This window comes from Manacus candei, unplaced genomic scaffold, assembly GCF_025592945.1.
Source record: "Manacus candei isolate 608988 ecotype Guabito, Panama unplaced genomic scaffold, ASM2559294v1 h1tg000017l, whole genome shotgun sequence".
Lineage (NCBI taxonomy): Eukaryota > Metazoa > Chordata > Aves > Passeriformes > Pipridae > Manacus > Manacus candei.
In genome coordinates, this window is record NW_026138065.1 from 19946638 (window position 1) to 19964269 (window position 17632).

The 17632-nt window shown below is 42.1% G+C and overlaps 1 long non-coding RNA gene across 2 annotated transcripts; it reads right to left on the reverse strand.

Moving 5' to 3' along the window:
• Nucleotides 1-498: 498 nt before the first annotated feature.
• LOC127469162 (uncharacterized) lies at nucleotides 499-17412 on the reverse strand. Of its 2 annotated transcripts, XR_007903874.1 has the most exons (6): nucleotides 17145-17412; nucleotides 12432-12472; nucleotides 9857-9980; nucleotides 8081-9761; nucleotides 4451-5601; nucleotides 499-4328 (listed from the first exon to the last, which is right to left on the reverse strand). It is a non-coding gene; the product is annotated as an uncharacterized LOC127469162 (long non-coding RNA). The 2 variants fall into 2 exon arrangements; XR_007903873.1 differs by having other exon boundaries at nucleotides 499-5601.
• Nucleotides 17413-17632: the final 220 nt, after the last annotated feature.

Below are 17632 nucleotides of genomic sequence, written 5' to 3' on the forward strand. Positions count from 1 at the left end.
ACAGTCTCTAGGTAAACTGTTCCATCATCTAACAAATCTCGTAATAAAGCTTTTCCTAAAATACCACTAAGTAACCTGGTCTTTAAAACCAGCAAAAACGTTTTCTTCTGCAGGCACAAAAATCACCGACCCTTTTGCAAGTTTTCAAATGCATGTAAAGTTCTTGTAATGCTCTCGCTGCCTTTCAGTCTGAACAAACCCACTTCTTCCAAAGTTGCACAAGACTTCTGCTGTTAGACTCTGCCAGTACTTTGGGACTTGTCATTTCACTGTCACAGCATCAAATCAGTAAAGAAATATGGCAATTAGGGACATCTCATATGCTCAGAATTTAGCTAATTTATATTGAAAAGCACTGGTTTTATTCAGGTTTTTTTTTTTATTTCTACTCTGTTTTGCACACTACCTTTTGTTCTTTGTAAAAAATAAACTGTCAAAACCCAGAATTATAACGAGTTAAAACAAACTACCACCACCTCTGAAAATAAAAAGAACATTCAATCTTTACATTGAGTTCAATTTGTATACTACCACGTCTTTTGCTAAACTGTCAAAATAAAATACATAAACTGATAGAATAGCAAATTACAGAAGATAATGCACAAGTTACTCTGACATACAGACACTAAAAAAAAGAAATTCTGAATTCAAACTAAGATGGAGAAACAATTATAACTTTATTTATTCATTTTTGCATTAAAATCAATAAAGCCATCATTATTCTACAGATTCTTACCCCCAAAGTTTTGCAGTCTAAGGCCCCATTCTCAGTAATAACATATATGAATACTTACTTGCTTGTGACTAACATTAACAGTATTCATTAGCTTGTGGGAAAAGCAATGAGAAACAAAAGTTAGTCCTTAAAACTAAGGCAAGTCAGTAGTTTAACAAGCACATGGTGTGTCCATCAAAAGGAAAGAATTTGGAAGGCATCTGTGCACCTTAATGAAACAGTTTAATTTATTTCTACAACACATTTTAACCAAAATGCTTCAGACATTGGCAAAGTTCAGCCTGAGGTTCCTAAAGGTCCAATTATTTCTGGGGTCTAAAATGAAATGAAACTTTTAACTCAACAAAATATCCAGTTGCACAGCAGACTGTAGACCTAAAAGATGAGATATATTAGTATTACTGAACAGCCATAACAAATTTGTCAAAAAATAAATATGGACACTTCTTCAGTTTTGGAATTACTGAAATTCCTCCAGACTTTTAATGGATAACAAATATGGGAAAATAACTAAAAAAATCTAATGTTCTGAAAGGAAGGGGAAAAAAATCTCAAAATAAAACTCGTGAGAGAGTACACAGCCAGTCTTTTATTTATACATCTAACATTTGGAGTGTGGGCTAACAAGGAGGAACTGTTCCTTCTTAGAACATCTCAAAAGGGCATAGAAAAATTTTCCCCGTTTGGACAGCACGTCCATCTCCATTTATTTCAACAGCAGCTGATGCACTGGCTTTCCAGATTTAGAGAGAAAAGAAAAATAACCCCCCCAAAACCTACCAAAACACAATACAAAAAAAGTCACGACACATCCTGATTAGGACAACACGCACTATCACCATTCTCCTCACTGCAGCAGTCCCTGTTCAGTCCTCTGGGCTCAATCCTGTCCCGACCTGGTCACACCTCTTTCAGGCTCAGAGCAGAGGCAGTGACCCACTGAAGTGTTATTACTCAGAGGAAGGATAGAAAATAACTATAGTTTTTTTGGTTCCAGGTCTGGTAGGATTTTTTATTAACATTTTTATTGTGTGCTTCAGTTGGCTTCATTTTTCCTTTGTCTGGGTCAATATAAAACAAGGCATAATTAAGCAATTCAGGAGCAGTTTGCTTGAATTCTAATGGAATGCAGGGCCCCTGCTAAGTAATTGTAATAAATAATTTTATTTGCATGCTCTGTCCACAATAAGTGTAGGAACCCATCGTTATGGAGCTCTGCAGGTTGAATTACTGTGTTGTTACTAATTGCATCTTTATTTCTCAACTGTTGCCTAGTAGTCCCTAATTCAACAATACAAGCCACTTTTAATCCTACATTTTCATTATAAGCTGTCCAAAGAATAAAAACAAAAATTACCTGGTTTAGGCCCAGATTCAGAAAAATAACTCTACTTAGGAATATGCTTGTGCTAGCTAGCAAGTCTTCTTTCTCTTTTTTTCTTTTTTCCTATTTTGGCTCTAAAACATCCCCTTTTAGCCACTGCCCTTGATCTAAACCACTTGATTAACTTTTTGAACAAACCTTGTATTCTTCTATACAGCAGTTTCCAAGAATGTAATAATAAGAAGAATTCCCAAATAATAGTGAGTTCAACTCCCCAAATTACAACATATAACTTAACCTCTACAGTTAAATTTAAAAAGCAGAAGAGTCTTTAAAGCCTCACTGCTTTTTCTCTGGACAGAAGCATCCTACCTGTGAGGCTCACAGTGGTAAAGGCACTGCTAAGTGCTTTTTTTACAGCAGCCTCTCCAAGAAATGCACCTCAGAAAGTACCCAGTATATGATAGTTTTCACCCTAGGCCTTCCTGGAGACCAGCTTGTAACCAGGAAGGAACTAGGGGAATGACTTAGGAAGTATTCCATGCTATTCCTTTCCATAACACAACATATAAAAAGCCGCAGATAAGAGAGTTCGCTCTCTTCTCTCTTCCGGTGGCTGAAGGCGACAGGTCTCTCCGTAGACAGGTTTCTTATATAGGCCAGGGCCTGCTACTCAGACCTGCCGTTATCTCCGGTCTCTCCAGGAGGCGTGGGGGAGTTGGCTGCTGCCTTGCACAGCTCTGCTGTCCCGATCAGGGAAGTATTTAATTCGGTTTTTATATTTATTGACTAGCTCTCTATTAACGGGTATATTTAGGAGATATTTGGGTTTAGGCTTCTTTTTATCCCTGTTTCCCCCTCCCTTTTCCCTTTCTTCCCCCCTCGGGAGCTCGCTGTTGTGGATAATATATTCAAATTATATATATATAATTGTAAATATCTATTTTTGATAGAATCCCGTTTTGTTCAAACTTCTTTCAGTTTTTTTCCTGTGGTTCATTTTTTTCTTCCCTCTCTGGGAAGCAGGCCTTGTTGTCAAGTTTCAGAGACTTGGCAGGAAGCCAGCTCGAAACTTGCACAACATTTTTGGTGGCAGCAGTGGGATATTTTGGTTAAGTTTGGCCTGTTTTGAAAACATTGTCCAGAAAGACAGGCAAGCTTGGTGTTATTCTGGTGAACAAGTCTATTGTTTTGGGAACAGGTCCGGGAACACTGCCAGAGTCCGGGAAAACTGCCAAGTGCAGTCTTTGTTTACAAAACAATTACTGGGAGAGCAGCCAAGAAAACTTTGTTTATATAAACAAAGGGTTGTTTAGGAACAAGGAGAGAGAATAAAAGTAAACCATGGGAAGTGTGGGCTCAACCTTCTTCAGCCTCTACCACAAACTTACAGACCCATTTCTGCAACCGGAACGCACAGAAGAAGAAGAAAGAGGAGAAGAAGAAGAAGGAGCAGAAGAACCTATCCAATCCACGCAGGAAGTAGTAGACGAAGGAGCAGCAGCAATAGACGAAGGAACGGCAGCAATGGACGAAGGAGCGGCAGCAATGGACGAAGGAGCGGCTACGAGCAAGGAAGGAGCAATAGCAATGGACGAAGGTGCGACTGTGAGAGAGGAAGAAGTGGCTGTGACTGAGGAAGGAGCAATTGCAGGAGAAGAAGCAGCTGCCAGAGAGGAAGAGATGGTTGCAAGAGAAGGAGCGCGCCCAAAAAAACTAGGGGCGCGTCCAAAGGAAAGTAGAGCAGTATCAAGAGAAAAGAAGGCAATAGAACAAATGACCCATGGTATATTGTCACTTGAGGACTTATATCCTGACTACACATTCAGTGTTACGAAAGATGCAAAGAAGGGGCCAAAGCATTCCCCTCAACCTGAGGGAGAATTATCCCTACCCCTCCGGACCCAACCTTCTCTTGGAGGCGTGGATGATTGGATGAGGCCCTTATCTTGGCACTCGAAAGACTACTCGCTACCTCCACCCACTGGGTATTGCGAACGATGTAGGAGTCCATCCCCACGGCGTGAACGACGTAGAAGTTCATCTCTGTGGCGTGAACAACGTAGGAGTCCATCCCCATGGTATGAACGGCATAGAAGTCCATCTCCGCAGCGTGAACGGCATAGAAGTCCATCTCCACGCCATGAACGACATAGAAGCTCATCCCCACGGCATGCCCAGTCTCCACCTCCACGTGAGAGATACAGAGAGGAGGCGGAAGCAGTTCCACGTAAGAGCGGAAGAGTAAAGAGGGAGGTGGAAAAGATTCTACATGGGAGAGATGGACAAGAAATAATGCGAGAAAGCAAAATTACACAATCACTGACCACAAGAGAGCTTCGAGATTTACTGAGAGATTATATGCGCTTGCCTGGTGAACGAGTCCTCACCTGGCTGGTGCGATGCTGGGACAAGGGAGCTGATAGTCACATGATTGAAGGTAATGAAGCACGGCAACTGGGATCCATTGCCAGAGACCCCGTGATAGAACAAGAAATGGGAAGGGAGAAAATGGCGTCCAGTCTTTGGCTCAAAATCCTCCACGCTGTGAGGGTGAGATACCCATTTAAGGAGTCCCTGGCGAGCTCTTCAAGAAGGTGGAGGACTGCGGAAGAAGGCATCCAATATCTACGGGAATTGGCCATGCTGGAGATCGTTTACTCTGATTCAGACTATTATGACATCCAAGTTCCCGAGAGTGTTCCCTGCACACAACCAATGTGGAAAAAGGTAGTTCAAGGTGCCCCCAAACCGTATATCAACTGCTTGATAGCCGCATATCATCCAAAGATGGATGAACCAAGTGTGGACACCATGTGTGCTTGGATAAGGACCATAGAGGAAAATCTAGAAGACTCCTTCTATCCCTTATACCAACACACCTATGACAGGGAAAGAATGGAGAGAGATTATGAATACTCCAGATATGAGTACGACCCTAGAGATAGAGATGACAGAAGGTATAGAGATTACAGAGAAAGGCAAATGGAACGATCACGGCGCCATCGACAAAGACGACCTCGACCTAGACCTCAATCCTGGTCTCGATCTCACTCACGATCTCCATCATTCACACGTCGAAGGAAAGAAAACCCTAAGCGTTGGTCACGTAACCAACTATGGGCATACCTTCGTAGCAAAGGAGAAAACATGAAGAAGTGGGATGGTGAACCCACTTCCAAGATTGAAGCTAGAGTGAGGGAGCTGAAGCAAAAGGACACTGACAAGACAGTTGTTTATGTAGTAGATGCAGACTTCTTAGAAAAGAAACTGCGATCGCCAAAACACAAGAAGATGGAAGTCCACTTCAACGATGGTAAAAAGGCCTCTAAGAAGTCAAAGTCCAACGAGTGCTCTGATCAAGACCAGTAGAGGGGCCCTGCCTTCTGCCAGGAGAAGGAAAGGGACCAAGAAGATAATCGGGTTTACCGGGCTGTGTGGGTTCGATGGCCTGGCACATCGGATCCTCAGAGATACCGGGCCTTGATAGATACAGGAGCCCAGTGTACTTTAATGCCTTTGGAGCATAAGAGTACCGAGACTGTTTCTATTTCTGGAGTGACAGGAGGGTCTCAAGAGTTGTCAGTAGTAGAGGCCAACATGAGCTTGACAGGAGACCAATGGGAAAAGCATCCCATTGTGACGGGGCCAGAAGCCCCTTGTATTCTTGGTATGGACTATCTAAGAAGAGGATACTTCAAGGACCCGAAAGAGTACCGGTGGGCATTTGGTGTAGCCACGGTGATTGAAGAGGAGTCCAAGCAATTGTCTGCCCTTTCTGGCTTCTCAGAAGACCCTTCCATTGTAGGACTACTGCGAGTTAAAGATCAAGATGTGCCAATAGCCACGACAACTGTACACAGACAACAGTATCAGACAAACCGAGATGCTGTGATCCCTATCCACAAAATTATTTGGAAGTTGGAGAGCCAAGGGGTGGTCAGCAGAATCCATTCACCCTTCAACAGCCCCATCTGGCCTGTTCGTAAGTCTGATGGAGAATGGAGACTGACTGTGGACTATCGTTGCTTAAATGAAGTCACGCCACCATTGAGTGCTGCCGTGCCATATATGTTGGAGCTCCAGTACGAGCTGGAGTCCAAGACAGCAAAGTGGTATGCTACCATCGACATTGCCAACGCATTTTTCTCCATTCCCTTAGCAGCAGAGTGCAGGTCACAGTTTGCTTTCACCTGGAGGGGCGTTCAATACACCTGGAATCGACTGCCCTAGGGGTGGAAACACAGTCCAACCATTTGCCATGGACTGATTCAGGCCACACTAGAGAAGGGTAAGGCTCCCGAACACATCCAGTACATCAATGACATCATTGTTTGGGGGGACACAGCAGAAGAAGTTTTCAAGAAAGGACAGACGATCATCCAGATTCTCCTCGAGGGCGGTTTTGCCATCAAGAAGAGCAAGGTCAAGGGACCTGCCCGAGAGATCCAATTCCTAGGGGTGACATGGCAAGATGGACGACGCCAGATACCAACAGACGTAATCAACAAGATTGTAGCAATGGCTCCACCGACAAACAAGAAAGAAACCCAAGCTTTTCTGGGAGCCATAGGCTTCTGGAGGATGCACATCCCAGAATACAGTCAGATTGTGAGCCCTCTTTACTTTGTGACCCGTAAAAAGAACAATTTCCAATGGGGTCCTGAACAACAACAAGCTTTCAGGCAGATCAAGCAAGAGATTGCACATGCCGTGGCTCTTGGACCAGTCAGAACCGGACCAGATATAAAGAATGTGCTCTACTCTGCAGCTGGAGACAAAGGTCGCTCCTGGAGCCTCTGGCAAAAGGTGCCTGGCGAGACGTGAGGGCGACCACTGGGTTTCTGGAGCCGAAGCTACAGAGGTTCTGAGGCCAATTACACCCCTGTGGAAAAGGAAATCTTAGCGGCGTATGAAGGCATACAAGCAGCTTCAGAGGTAGTTGGTACCGAAGCACAGCTCTTCCTGGCACCCCAATTACCAGTGTTGAGCTGGATGTTCAAAGGGAAGGTGCCCTCTACGCATCATGCCACCGATGCCACACGGAGCAAGTGGATTGCTTTGATTACGCAACGTGTCCAAATCGGGAATTCGAATCGCCCTGGCATTTTGGAAATCATAACCAATTGGCCTGAAGGTGGGAACTTCAGTCTGGCAGGTGAAGAAGAGCCAGTGAGTCGAGCTGAAGAAGCTCCGTCATATGATCAGCTGCCAGATGAAGAGACACACTATGCCCCTTTCAGCGATGGTTCCTGCCGTATTGTAGGGAGGAGCCAGAAGTGGAAAGCAGCTGTTTGGAGTCCCACCCGACAAGTGGCGGAAGCCACTGAAGGTAAGGGCGAATCGAGTCAGTTTGTGGAACTCAAAGCTGTCCAATTGGCCCTAGATATTGCAGAAAGAGAAGGATGGCCAAGGCTCTACCTGTACACTGATTCATGGATGATAGCCAATGCCCTGTGGGGATGGCTAGACTGGTGGAAGAAGATGAATTGGAGGCGTAGAGGAAAACCCATCTGGGCTGCTGATCTGTGGCAAGACATCGCTGCCAGAGTGAAGAAACTGAATGTAAGAGTCCACCATGTAGATGCCCACGTGCCCAAGAGACGAGCTAATGAGGAACATGCTAATAACAGACAGGCAGACCGAGCTGCACAGGTCAGAGCTAGCAGACCTAGACTGGCAGCAGAAGGGAGAAGTGTTCCTAACCCGATGGGCCCATGATGCTTCAGGTCATCAGGGCCGAGATGGGCACGAGACCGAGGGGTGGATTTAGCCATGGATGTTACCTCTCAAGTTATCCATGACTGTGAAACCTGTGCCGCTATTAAGCAGGCAAAAAGGCTGAAGCCCCTATGGTATGGTGGATGCTGGGAGAAATATAAATATGGGGAGGCCTGGCAGGTTGATTATATCACGTTGCCACAGACCCGCCAAGGTAAACGCTATGTGCTTACCATGGTGGAAGCAACCACAGGATGGCTAGAGACATATTCGGTACCGCATGCAACAGCCCAAAACACCATTCTAGGTCTCGAGAAGCAGGTTCTGTGGAGACATGGTACTCCAGAGCAGATTGAGTCAGACAATGGGACTCATTTCAAGAACAGTCTAGTGGCCACTTGGGCACAGGAGCATGGTATTGAATGGGTATATCACATTCCATATCATGCACCTGCTGCAGGAAAAGTAGAAAGATGTAATGGACTGTTGAAGACAACTCTAAAGGCACTAGGTGGGGGAACTTACAAAAATTGGGATAGAACTTAGCCAAGGCCACCTGGCTAGTAAATACTAGAGGCTCTATCAGTTGAGCCCAAGCAGAATCCCTCCACACTGCAGATGGAGACAAAGTTTCAGCGATCCATCTAAAAGGTATGTTAGGTAAGGCCATTTGGATTACTCCTCCCTCAGGCCAAGACAAACCCATTTGTGGGATTGTTTTCGCTCAAGGGCCCGGAAATACCTGGTGGGTTATGAGGAAGGATGGAGAGATCCAATGTGTGCCTCAAGGAAACCTAACCCTGAGGAAAAACTAATTCTGTGCCTTAAGTTGTGTTTTACAGGAGACCAGACACCAGACGAAAAAGACCTGAACAAAGCTGATACTGGTATCCAAGGATGCCCGATGATGACACAGCCCAAACCAGTGAGCCAGCCCTAAACCAGAACTGTGATTGTGACGAAAGGGCCAAGAATCCAAACCGAGCTGCTGTTGATGCTGGTCTTCAACGACAGATGACAGCCTTCGGAAAAATAAACATGGACTATATATGTATATATATGTGTGGGGTATGGGCAAATGTGAGACACAGGTGTTGCGTAAAGAAATAGTATGGAATAAGGGGTGGAGAATGTGATAGTTTTCACCCTAGGCCTTCCTGGAGACCAGCTTGTAACCAGGAAGGAACTAGGGGAATGACTTAGGAAGTATTCCATGCTATTCCTTTCCATAACACAACATATAAAAAGCCACAGATAAGAGAGTTCGCTCTCTTCTCTCTTCCGGTGGCTGAAGGCGACAGGTCTCTCCGTAGACAGGTTTCTTATATAGGCCAGGGCCTGCTACTCAGACCTGCCGTTATCTCTGGTCTCTCCAGGAGGCGTGGGGGAGTTGGCTGCTGCCTTGCACAGCTCTGCTGTCCCGATCAGGGAAGTATTTAATTCGGCTTTTATATTTATTGACTAGCTCTCTATTAACGGGTATATTTAGGAGATATTTGGGTTTAGGCTTCTTTTTATCCCTGTTTCCCCCTCCCTTTTCCCTTTTTTCCCCCCTCGGGAGCTCCCTGTTGTGGATAATATATTCAAATTATATATATATAATTGTAAATATCTATTTTTGATAGAATCCTGTTTTGTTCAAACTTCTTTCAGTTTTTTTCCTGTGGTTCGTTTTTTCTTCCCTCTCTGGGAAGCAGGCCTTGTTGTCAAGTTTCGGAGAATTGGCGGGAAGGCAGCTCGAAACTTGCACACCAGTATAAAATTATTCTCAACACAGTGAATAAGTTTCTTGAACAGGGTTTGTGTTTTGTACCTTTTGCCTTACATGTGCTCAGAATTCCGGCTTTGGAGTTATATATGCTATAAAGTTGATCTCTTACCTTACAACTTTACTGACTGTTACCAGTTCCTTCTACTTTTTCAATTTTAGAAGGTTTATCAACAGACAGAAACCAGCCTCACCTCCAAAAAAACCCCTCCCTAGAACAGAGAAGAAAACAAAGCAAAACAAACCCTTCTCACTTCATTTCATAGTTTTATTGAGCCTAACATCTCATCACATATTTCCCACTTACTTATCTTCCTGTCAACAGGCTGGATTACTTGTAGCATTTCCTTTCTGTGTAGACAGAACTTTGTTGCATTCTTTGACAGTGGGAGGAATAAATAGAAGTAGCCAAACAACTCAGGAACACAAATCTGGATAGGAAGAAAAAAAAGAAAGAAAAAAAAATAACCCAAACACTTTGTTACTACCTTAGTACTACCAATTTTTTAAATTTAAAATTTAAATATAGTGATTACATATTTTCTCATTCTAACTAATCTCTTATTGTTATCTCCTGCAGTTGCACTGAGAAAAAATTACTAATTTTCTAAATTTGATCATATCTTAAAGGTATTTTTTTCATGGCCTTTATCAGCACTGGACTCATATCTATACCTAGTGGCTAGTATCACGTGGGCTACAATTTTCATAAACACTTGCATACTTGCTATGGGGGAGTGGGTTATGCCTTTTCTAATTTTGGTTAATTTTTTTACAATCCAACTAGAACAGGATCCCTTTTTGTGCTTCCATCAATTACTGTCAAGCAAAGATTGCTACCAGTTAATTAATACAAAAACTTCTGTGTAAAGTATCACACAGTACAGTGAAATATCAGGACATTCTTTAAAAAAAGATGCAGCGTAATATTCAGACCTATCTGCAGCTACCTAACCAAAATACAGCACATGGCATATAGGAAGGTGAAGTTAGGGAATGAGTGGGTGGGTTGGGACACAGGCTTGTTAGAAGTGAGCATTTACACGTGAACATCAGCAGAAGCAACATCTATCAAAAATGCCCTTGACAGTTCCGCAGTATCCATAGGGAGTGGATCTCTGGCAATGGCTCAGAGTGCAACTCTGAAACCTGGATCATTTCTTTGGTTTTTCAGAACACTAGAAGTCTAACACACATGGACTTCATAACAGGCTCCCAAACTATAACATATTTCAAGTTTTAATTAGGTAGACCTCTAAACCGAAGATAAAAGCCATCTTTACTAAAAGGGATGTAATTTAGATGAAAGAGAGTGAACTACATATGAACAAGTAAAAACTTCACCTCCAGCGTAAGAGAATGTAATGCACTGGCTGAGAATGAAGCTGAGTGGGTATTTTTCTAAAAATTATGTGGAAACCTATGATAGTAAGGTCCTAGTGATATCCAGCATTTTCACCCTAAAGTTATATAGGCATGAGCTTTTGTTTTTCCTCTCTGTTTAACAAACACTCTGTCAGAAATTTTGTGAACTGTTTAATCTTCCCAAGGAGAATTTTCCTACTGTAGACTGACCCTTTATGTATTTATCCATACCTTCAAATGCAAAATATTGCAGATTTCAGTTTTATATTTATGCAGTTTTATCTGCCTCAGACAGAAGAAGAGAGAATGTAATCGCTGGAAACATTATATAATACAATCTGAAGAGCCGGATACATCCATATTGATTTGGTTTTTGTTGAGTTGCTACTTTTTTTAACAGACTACACTTAAGAGGACCATTTGTACTTGTAGAAAAATCCAGTAAAATTGTATTATAATAACAATTTCTATGTGGAAAAATAAATCTTATATATATATCAGAAAAAAATTAACTAATGATTATATTTTTATTGCTTGCAATTCCGTCTGACAGATATTTTCAAAATGGAACCTCTTGCTGATCCTTCCTAAACTACATATCTGGGCTGTAGATCATTACATCAGCCAAACAATAGTTACACTAGGGAAAGATATGATACTTGAATGTTTTGATATCTACATAGTCCAGCCACACTGACCTCCAAAATCCAGCACAACTCCACAACACAGGGACTTCTAAGAAACAGTATATACTTTTCTATAGAAACAACGAAGTGGAAAACAGAAATATAAACTCTTGTAATACCTCAGGGACTTTTTTGGTCATACATAGTCAGAGTTATTTTCCACTTTATAGCCCTTCTCCCCACCCTTAAATCACACAAAGCCAGGTAAGAGAAGCTATGGAGAACAAAACTTAGCAGGAGGTTCCAGTATGCTACGGCATAAAATATTCTGACAGCCCAAGGCCCAAGACATACAGCAAAACAAGCTGTCACTACAGGTTACTACAACACTCTTTACACTTTTTTTCCATATGCAGAGATACATCTTCTTCCTCAAGTGAAGTTCTTAACACTACTTTCTTTGGTTCTTTCACATCCCTCAAGATTACTCCTGCAATGACACTGTGTCTTAAATGGATGGGCAGTACGGGGTTGGGTGACAGCAATTTTAGAAAGTTTGTTCATGTTAACATATAACTGATGTTTCCTTTATTCTCTCTTGGTTTTCCTAGTGTTGATTACACACACTGGCTGGATCCTCAACAAACTGTAAGCTGTTTGGGGCAAGGTTACCTCTTTTTCAGGTTTAGGCACACAGCATAGTAACATACCAGAGTATCTTTTTTTTATTTTATTCTCGTATGTTTTAAAGAACATCTTTCTCAATGAAGTGAGCGTTTATTAACTCCAAGGAGAAAATCTTGCACAGTATATTTTCCTTTTGTAGTGTTATTTCACAGAAGGAGAAGGAGGAGAAACACATAGGAGAGAGAATAAACACTACTAACTCACAGCAAATGGTCACCTCTTCAAGTACAACAGCAAGGGACAACCTGACAAGAAAGAATAAAGCACAAGTTTAGCACACATTTCACCAAGTGCATGGAATAAAAGCACTTGCTTTGCTTTGCATTAAAAAATGAACAAAAACCCACAACAAACGAACCCACAAAAATGTAGATATCATGGAGGAGAAACAAAATAACATTTCTTACAGAAGTCCAACAGCTGTAAGTAACAATTAGGTGATACCTGCTTTCTGCTGAACAGTCCTATGAAAAGTAGTTTAGATAACTGTATGCAAAAGTAAGATAGGACAAAGCAAAAGTACACCAGCTTACCAAAACAATTATAATGCCTTTTTTTCTTTCTGTGGGAAACAACTGGCTCTAAACACAAATTATTCATAAAAAGATGCTACCATTTCAGCCATGTACACAGGCTATTCATACACAGAGAACATTCACTGACAATAGTGAATGTCAATGTTTTGATTCAAAGGCATACTGCCAGCTATTACCAAAATTTACTTTGAAGAGGGTATGCAAAAATATAAGTGGCTTAAATGATGTCTGTAAAACAACTTTCTACAATGATCTATTGTCCCAAGTTGCCTACATAAGACAAGATTAAGCCAGCTAAACTCAGGCTTTTCCCACAGTCTGTCATGATAATCAACCTCTTTAATTTTTGTACAGCTTACTAGATATTTAGATTAACTGCAGAGAAATGAAATAATGATACTGAAAGGGCTCATCAGGAACAATTGTCCCTCCTGCTAAGAAAAAGAAAAAAAACTTTCCTTTAAAGGAAAAAAAAAATCACCATATAGTGTCAGTAGAACTCACTGCTATGGAAAGTCACTGAGACAAGAATCTACAAATATGTGAAGGTGGAGCAGATGTTTTCATAACGCAACCAGAGGAATCAAAATTGTTTTTTTTTTTCTTCAAAAGATAGCAAGCTTTATGCTTCAGAGCTTCAGCAAATCTTTAGAAGACCAAGAATAGGCTTCTTGCCAACATAGAATGAAGATTATGGCACCAGCCCCAAAATTAGTTCCTCTGTAGCCTTTGCTGTTCATAACTGTCAGGATCAAAGTACTGGACAAGATGGATGTTAGCACCAACCCATTATGCTTGTTCCTGAATAAGCCTTCCTACAGTGCAGCAAATAATTCATTTCAAAATACTATTTTTAACACAGTGCCAAGTCCTAACATTCCCAACTCCATTCAACATATCTACCACCAACACTGTACAAATCAAATTTTGGCAAAGGTTTCAGAAGAGCATGATTTGATCAGCTGGTGGCAGGTATTTAAATAGGAAAAAGGATCTACATCTGTGGAAGTCCTTAGACTTCCAAAAGAATCTACAAAATGACTTTCTGCATCTCCCAAGAATAAGTTACTGACTGTCCTGATGCAGAAGAATTCCATTCAGATCTGGAAAGCAGATAACTCTTGAAAGCTGTAACTGGAAGGCAGCCCTATAAAAATAAAGAAAACAAAGAAAAAATCTCAACTCTCCAGTGGGGGATATTAACACCAGCAAGGCAGTTAGCGAATGCTTTATTGTTGCATTTTACTGGTCAGCTATAGAACAAATTTTTACTGATTTCTGACTTAATAAAAAATTAAAACTAGAATTCAGAAATACTAATAAGTGCTAGCTTGAGACTGAAGGCCTGATTTTCTAGAACTGTAGAAAACCCACAACTTTCACCATCTTCTACTGGTTCTAGTAAAATGTGAAGTCTTTGGAAAATTCAAGAATGTTGAATTAAACACAGCAACAACCATCAGTCTAAAAGAAATAATAAATCTCACCCTGTCCACTCTAAGCCTCCCACTTACCACCCAGCAGGCCTAGTTGTGTTTAATGTAAAAGAAACACAGTACTTGACAGATGACACCTATATATTTTTGCAGCAGAGGCGCGAACAGACTCCAAGAGGAGTAATTTATCTGAAATTACCTTGATTCCAGGCAAGCTTTTCTTAATGTGTTTATGAAGACAAAGAGCTACTTTTCTTTATGGAACATTCATACCAAAGGAAATTATAAACCTCACATTAAAGCACAAGTTTCCAAGCTGGATATTGCCAAAGAGGTCACCCCATTTTCTCTGTGTTTCACACTACACATATTATATATTCATAATTTTTCTGAAAAAGCATCACAAATCTGTCTGACCTGTTTCTAAAAATACTTAAAAAGACACTGATTTTAAATGGTGTAAAGTAACATTGCCAGTACAGGCAACTGTCAAAATGCTCTTTCCAAAAAAAATCTGAAAGCATGTAACTGTCACCATAAGATAAAGAGGCCAAACATGTGATCTGCAATACTTTTCATGAGCTAGAAATTTCATAGGTGAGATGGGCATAACATACAAGAAAGACACTGAGGTACTGGAGAGAATCCAAAGAGCAACAAAGCTGGTGAAGGGTCTGGAGCACAGATCTTATAAGGAGCAGCTGAGGGGGCTGTGGTTGTTTAGCCTGGAAAGGAGGGTGAGCAGAGAACTCTTTGGTCTCTACAACTACCTGAAAGGAGGCTGTAGCAAGGTGGGGAGTGGTCTCACCTCTCAAGTAACAAGCTATAGGATGAGAGGACACAGCCTAAGTTGCACCAGGGGAGGTTTAGATTGGATGTTTGGAAAACTTCACAGAAAGAATTGTCAAGCACTGGATCAGGCTGCCCAGGGAAAAGGTTGAGTCACCATCCCTGGAGGTATTTAAAAGATGTGTAGATGTGGCACTTAAAGACATGTTTTGGTGATGGTGGCAGTGCTGGGTTAATGGTTGGACTCTATAATTTTAGAGGTCTTTTCCAACCCAAACGATTCTATAGTAATATAAGCATGTAAACCCACACAGTTTTAGGAAGCTATTTTCTTCTGAATAAACTGTCTTTACTTTCCCATGGCTCACCACTCAACAGGTAGTACTGTCATTATCCCTCACTGTAAGGTAATAATAATGACTTACACAAGTCCACAGTCCAAGAGCCTGATTTTAAGCAATGAATTCCAAGAACTTGCACTAACAAAGATGATTGCAAGAGGCATCAAACCTGTGTGGAGCAACCTCAGAAGCCATGTGGGTTTTAAGCTGAGTTAATTCATGGATAGTGAAAGCTGTTTCCTTTTTGAGCTTCTGTTTCCACTAAAGCCTTTTAGCAATTTCAGTAGAAGGGAAGAAGCAACTGCTTCGCCTTCCTTGTTTACAAATTCGCCACTCCTTAATTCCCTTCCTTTCTGTTGCAATCCACTTTGCACTCCAGGAATCCCTTCCCTCCTGCCCAAACACGACCTTTCTCCCTGAAACTATGACTTGGAAAATAGGTTTTTAAGAAGGAAGGCATAATCTCCAAGAACAAAAAACTGGTAGGTTCATAAAAAGAATCTTCAGACTGGCCCAAGTTGCACATTCTGAATGCATTGGTTACATTGCTGCCCTCAGCAGTCATGCAAATAACAGAAACAAAAAGGTCAAATGCTTTAGACAATTCTCCTCTCACCTGTGCTGACAAGGAATCTTTCTTCCTTTCAGGTGGTTACCTTCATGACACTTGTAACAATTTAGCATTCCTGAAAGCTATAGCAGCTTACTAAAATTTTCAGTGGCTGTATTAGTAGTTAAGAACTGTCAGACATGTGCAGTCATAATCCTGCACATATGCCCAAACTTCACACCTGTACAAAACAAAGCTAAAAAGCCTCAGATAGCCAGCTTTAGAAGAACTAAAACAACAAATACCATCTTCCTGCAAGTTTTCTTATCGATTTTGTGTCCCAAAAGCACAAATGTTGGTTCAAGATTTTCCTGTGGCTCTGGCATTTGTGCATGTTTTCTTATGTGAATTCTTTCGTGTACATTAAACTGAGCGATTACAAATCCTCAATTGTTGAGGCACTTGCAGGCAGTCAACCACCTTTGCTTTGACCTTCTCCTTACTGATCTTTCTTTCCAACTCTTGGAGAGAGAGACCAGCAAGCATAAAGGAGTCACAGCTTGTTTTCTCCCATTTTTGATTGTAATCTGCCAAAAGTTGCCACAAAAACAGCTCTTCAAAGACCCCAATATTCCCAAGGCAGGAAGAGTCTGGACAATATTATCCCGACACATTCTAGGAAATGCAAGTAAATCAAAGGTTTTTCAAAAGTATATAATTTGACCATAACAGGCTGATTTCAAAACAAGGATCAAGCAATAGCACCCTGCAAACATGGCTAACTACATCATGTTACAAACCTACCATAAAACACTTGTGACTTTGTAGTTACAAGTAGGGACATGAGTAGTCATCTCCCTTTAATGTCACTGTAAGAAAGCAGCTGTACCATTCCAGCTAGCATTCCTCAATCAATCAGCCAACCAACTTGGGGCAGAGCCGACAGGGCAAAGTTTGGGAAGAATTGCTGAGATGTGACAAAGGGTAATGGATTGTGTCAGCCGCTCGTAGTTGGAACATGAGACTTGGCTACAAGATATAGCAATGGTAGCTTTAAGTTTATACTTTTTTCCCTACATCAGGAAATCACACTGACAAGTTATCACTGCATCATTAAAAATACCTTTAACGCATAATTAAAGTACAGCCACAACAACATTAAATGCATTCTCATAGAAACAAACCACGCTAATGCATCTCCAGATTTAGTAGCGAGACTATTGCCACACTGTAACTCAGTCTTGGCCTCTCAGCCTTTTATTCACCTGATAAAACGCGAATATTATGATATAAACTGGGCGGTGACACGGGAGCACTTGGTAACACACGTGAACTGCATTAAAGAGGTAAATAAATAAATATTAGAGCGTAAATAAATAAATATTAGAAAGAATTATTAGAAAAAAATTAGAAAGAAAAACCAGCACGGGTTCACACATAGCGCGATTTCATCGATGTTTCAGCACCGGTCTTCACCGCCGGGGCCCGGCCCCCCGGCCCCGCTCCGCCCCCGAAGTGACCGCCCCCGGGGTGACCGGCCCCGGCCCCGGCCCCGGCCCCCCTCCGCCGCCGCCTCGGGCCCCCCGCCCGCTCCTGTCCCCGCGCGGCCCCTTCCCGGCCCCGGCACCACCGGCGACCCCCGAACCCGGCCCCGCCGGGATCCCTGCGCCGCCGGCGGGAAATAGTCCCCTCTCTCCTCCGGCCCCGCTCGCCAGGAGAGCCCCGCGGCGCGGAGGCGCGGCCGCGGTCTGGG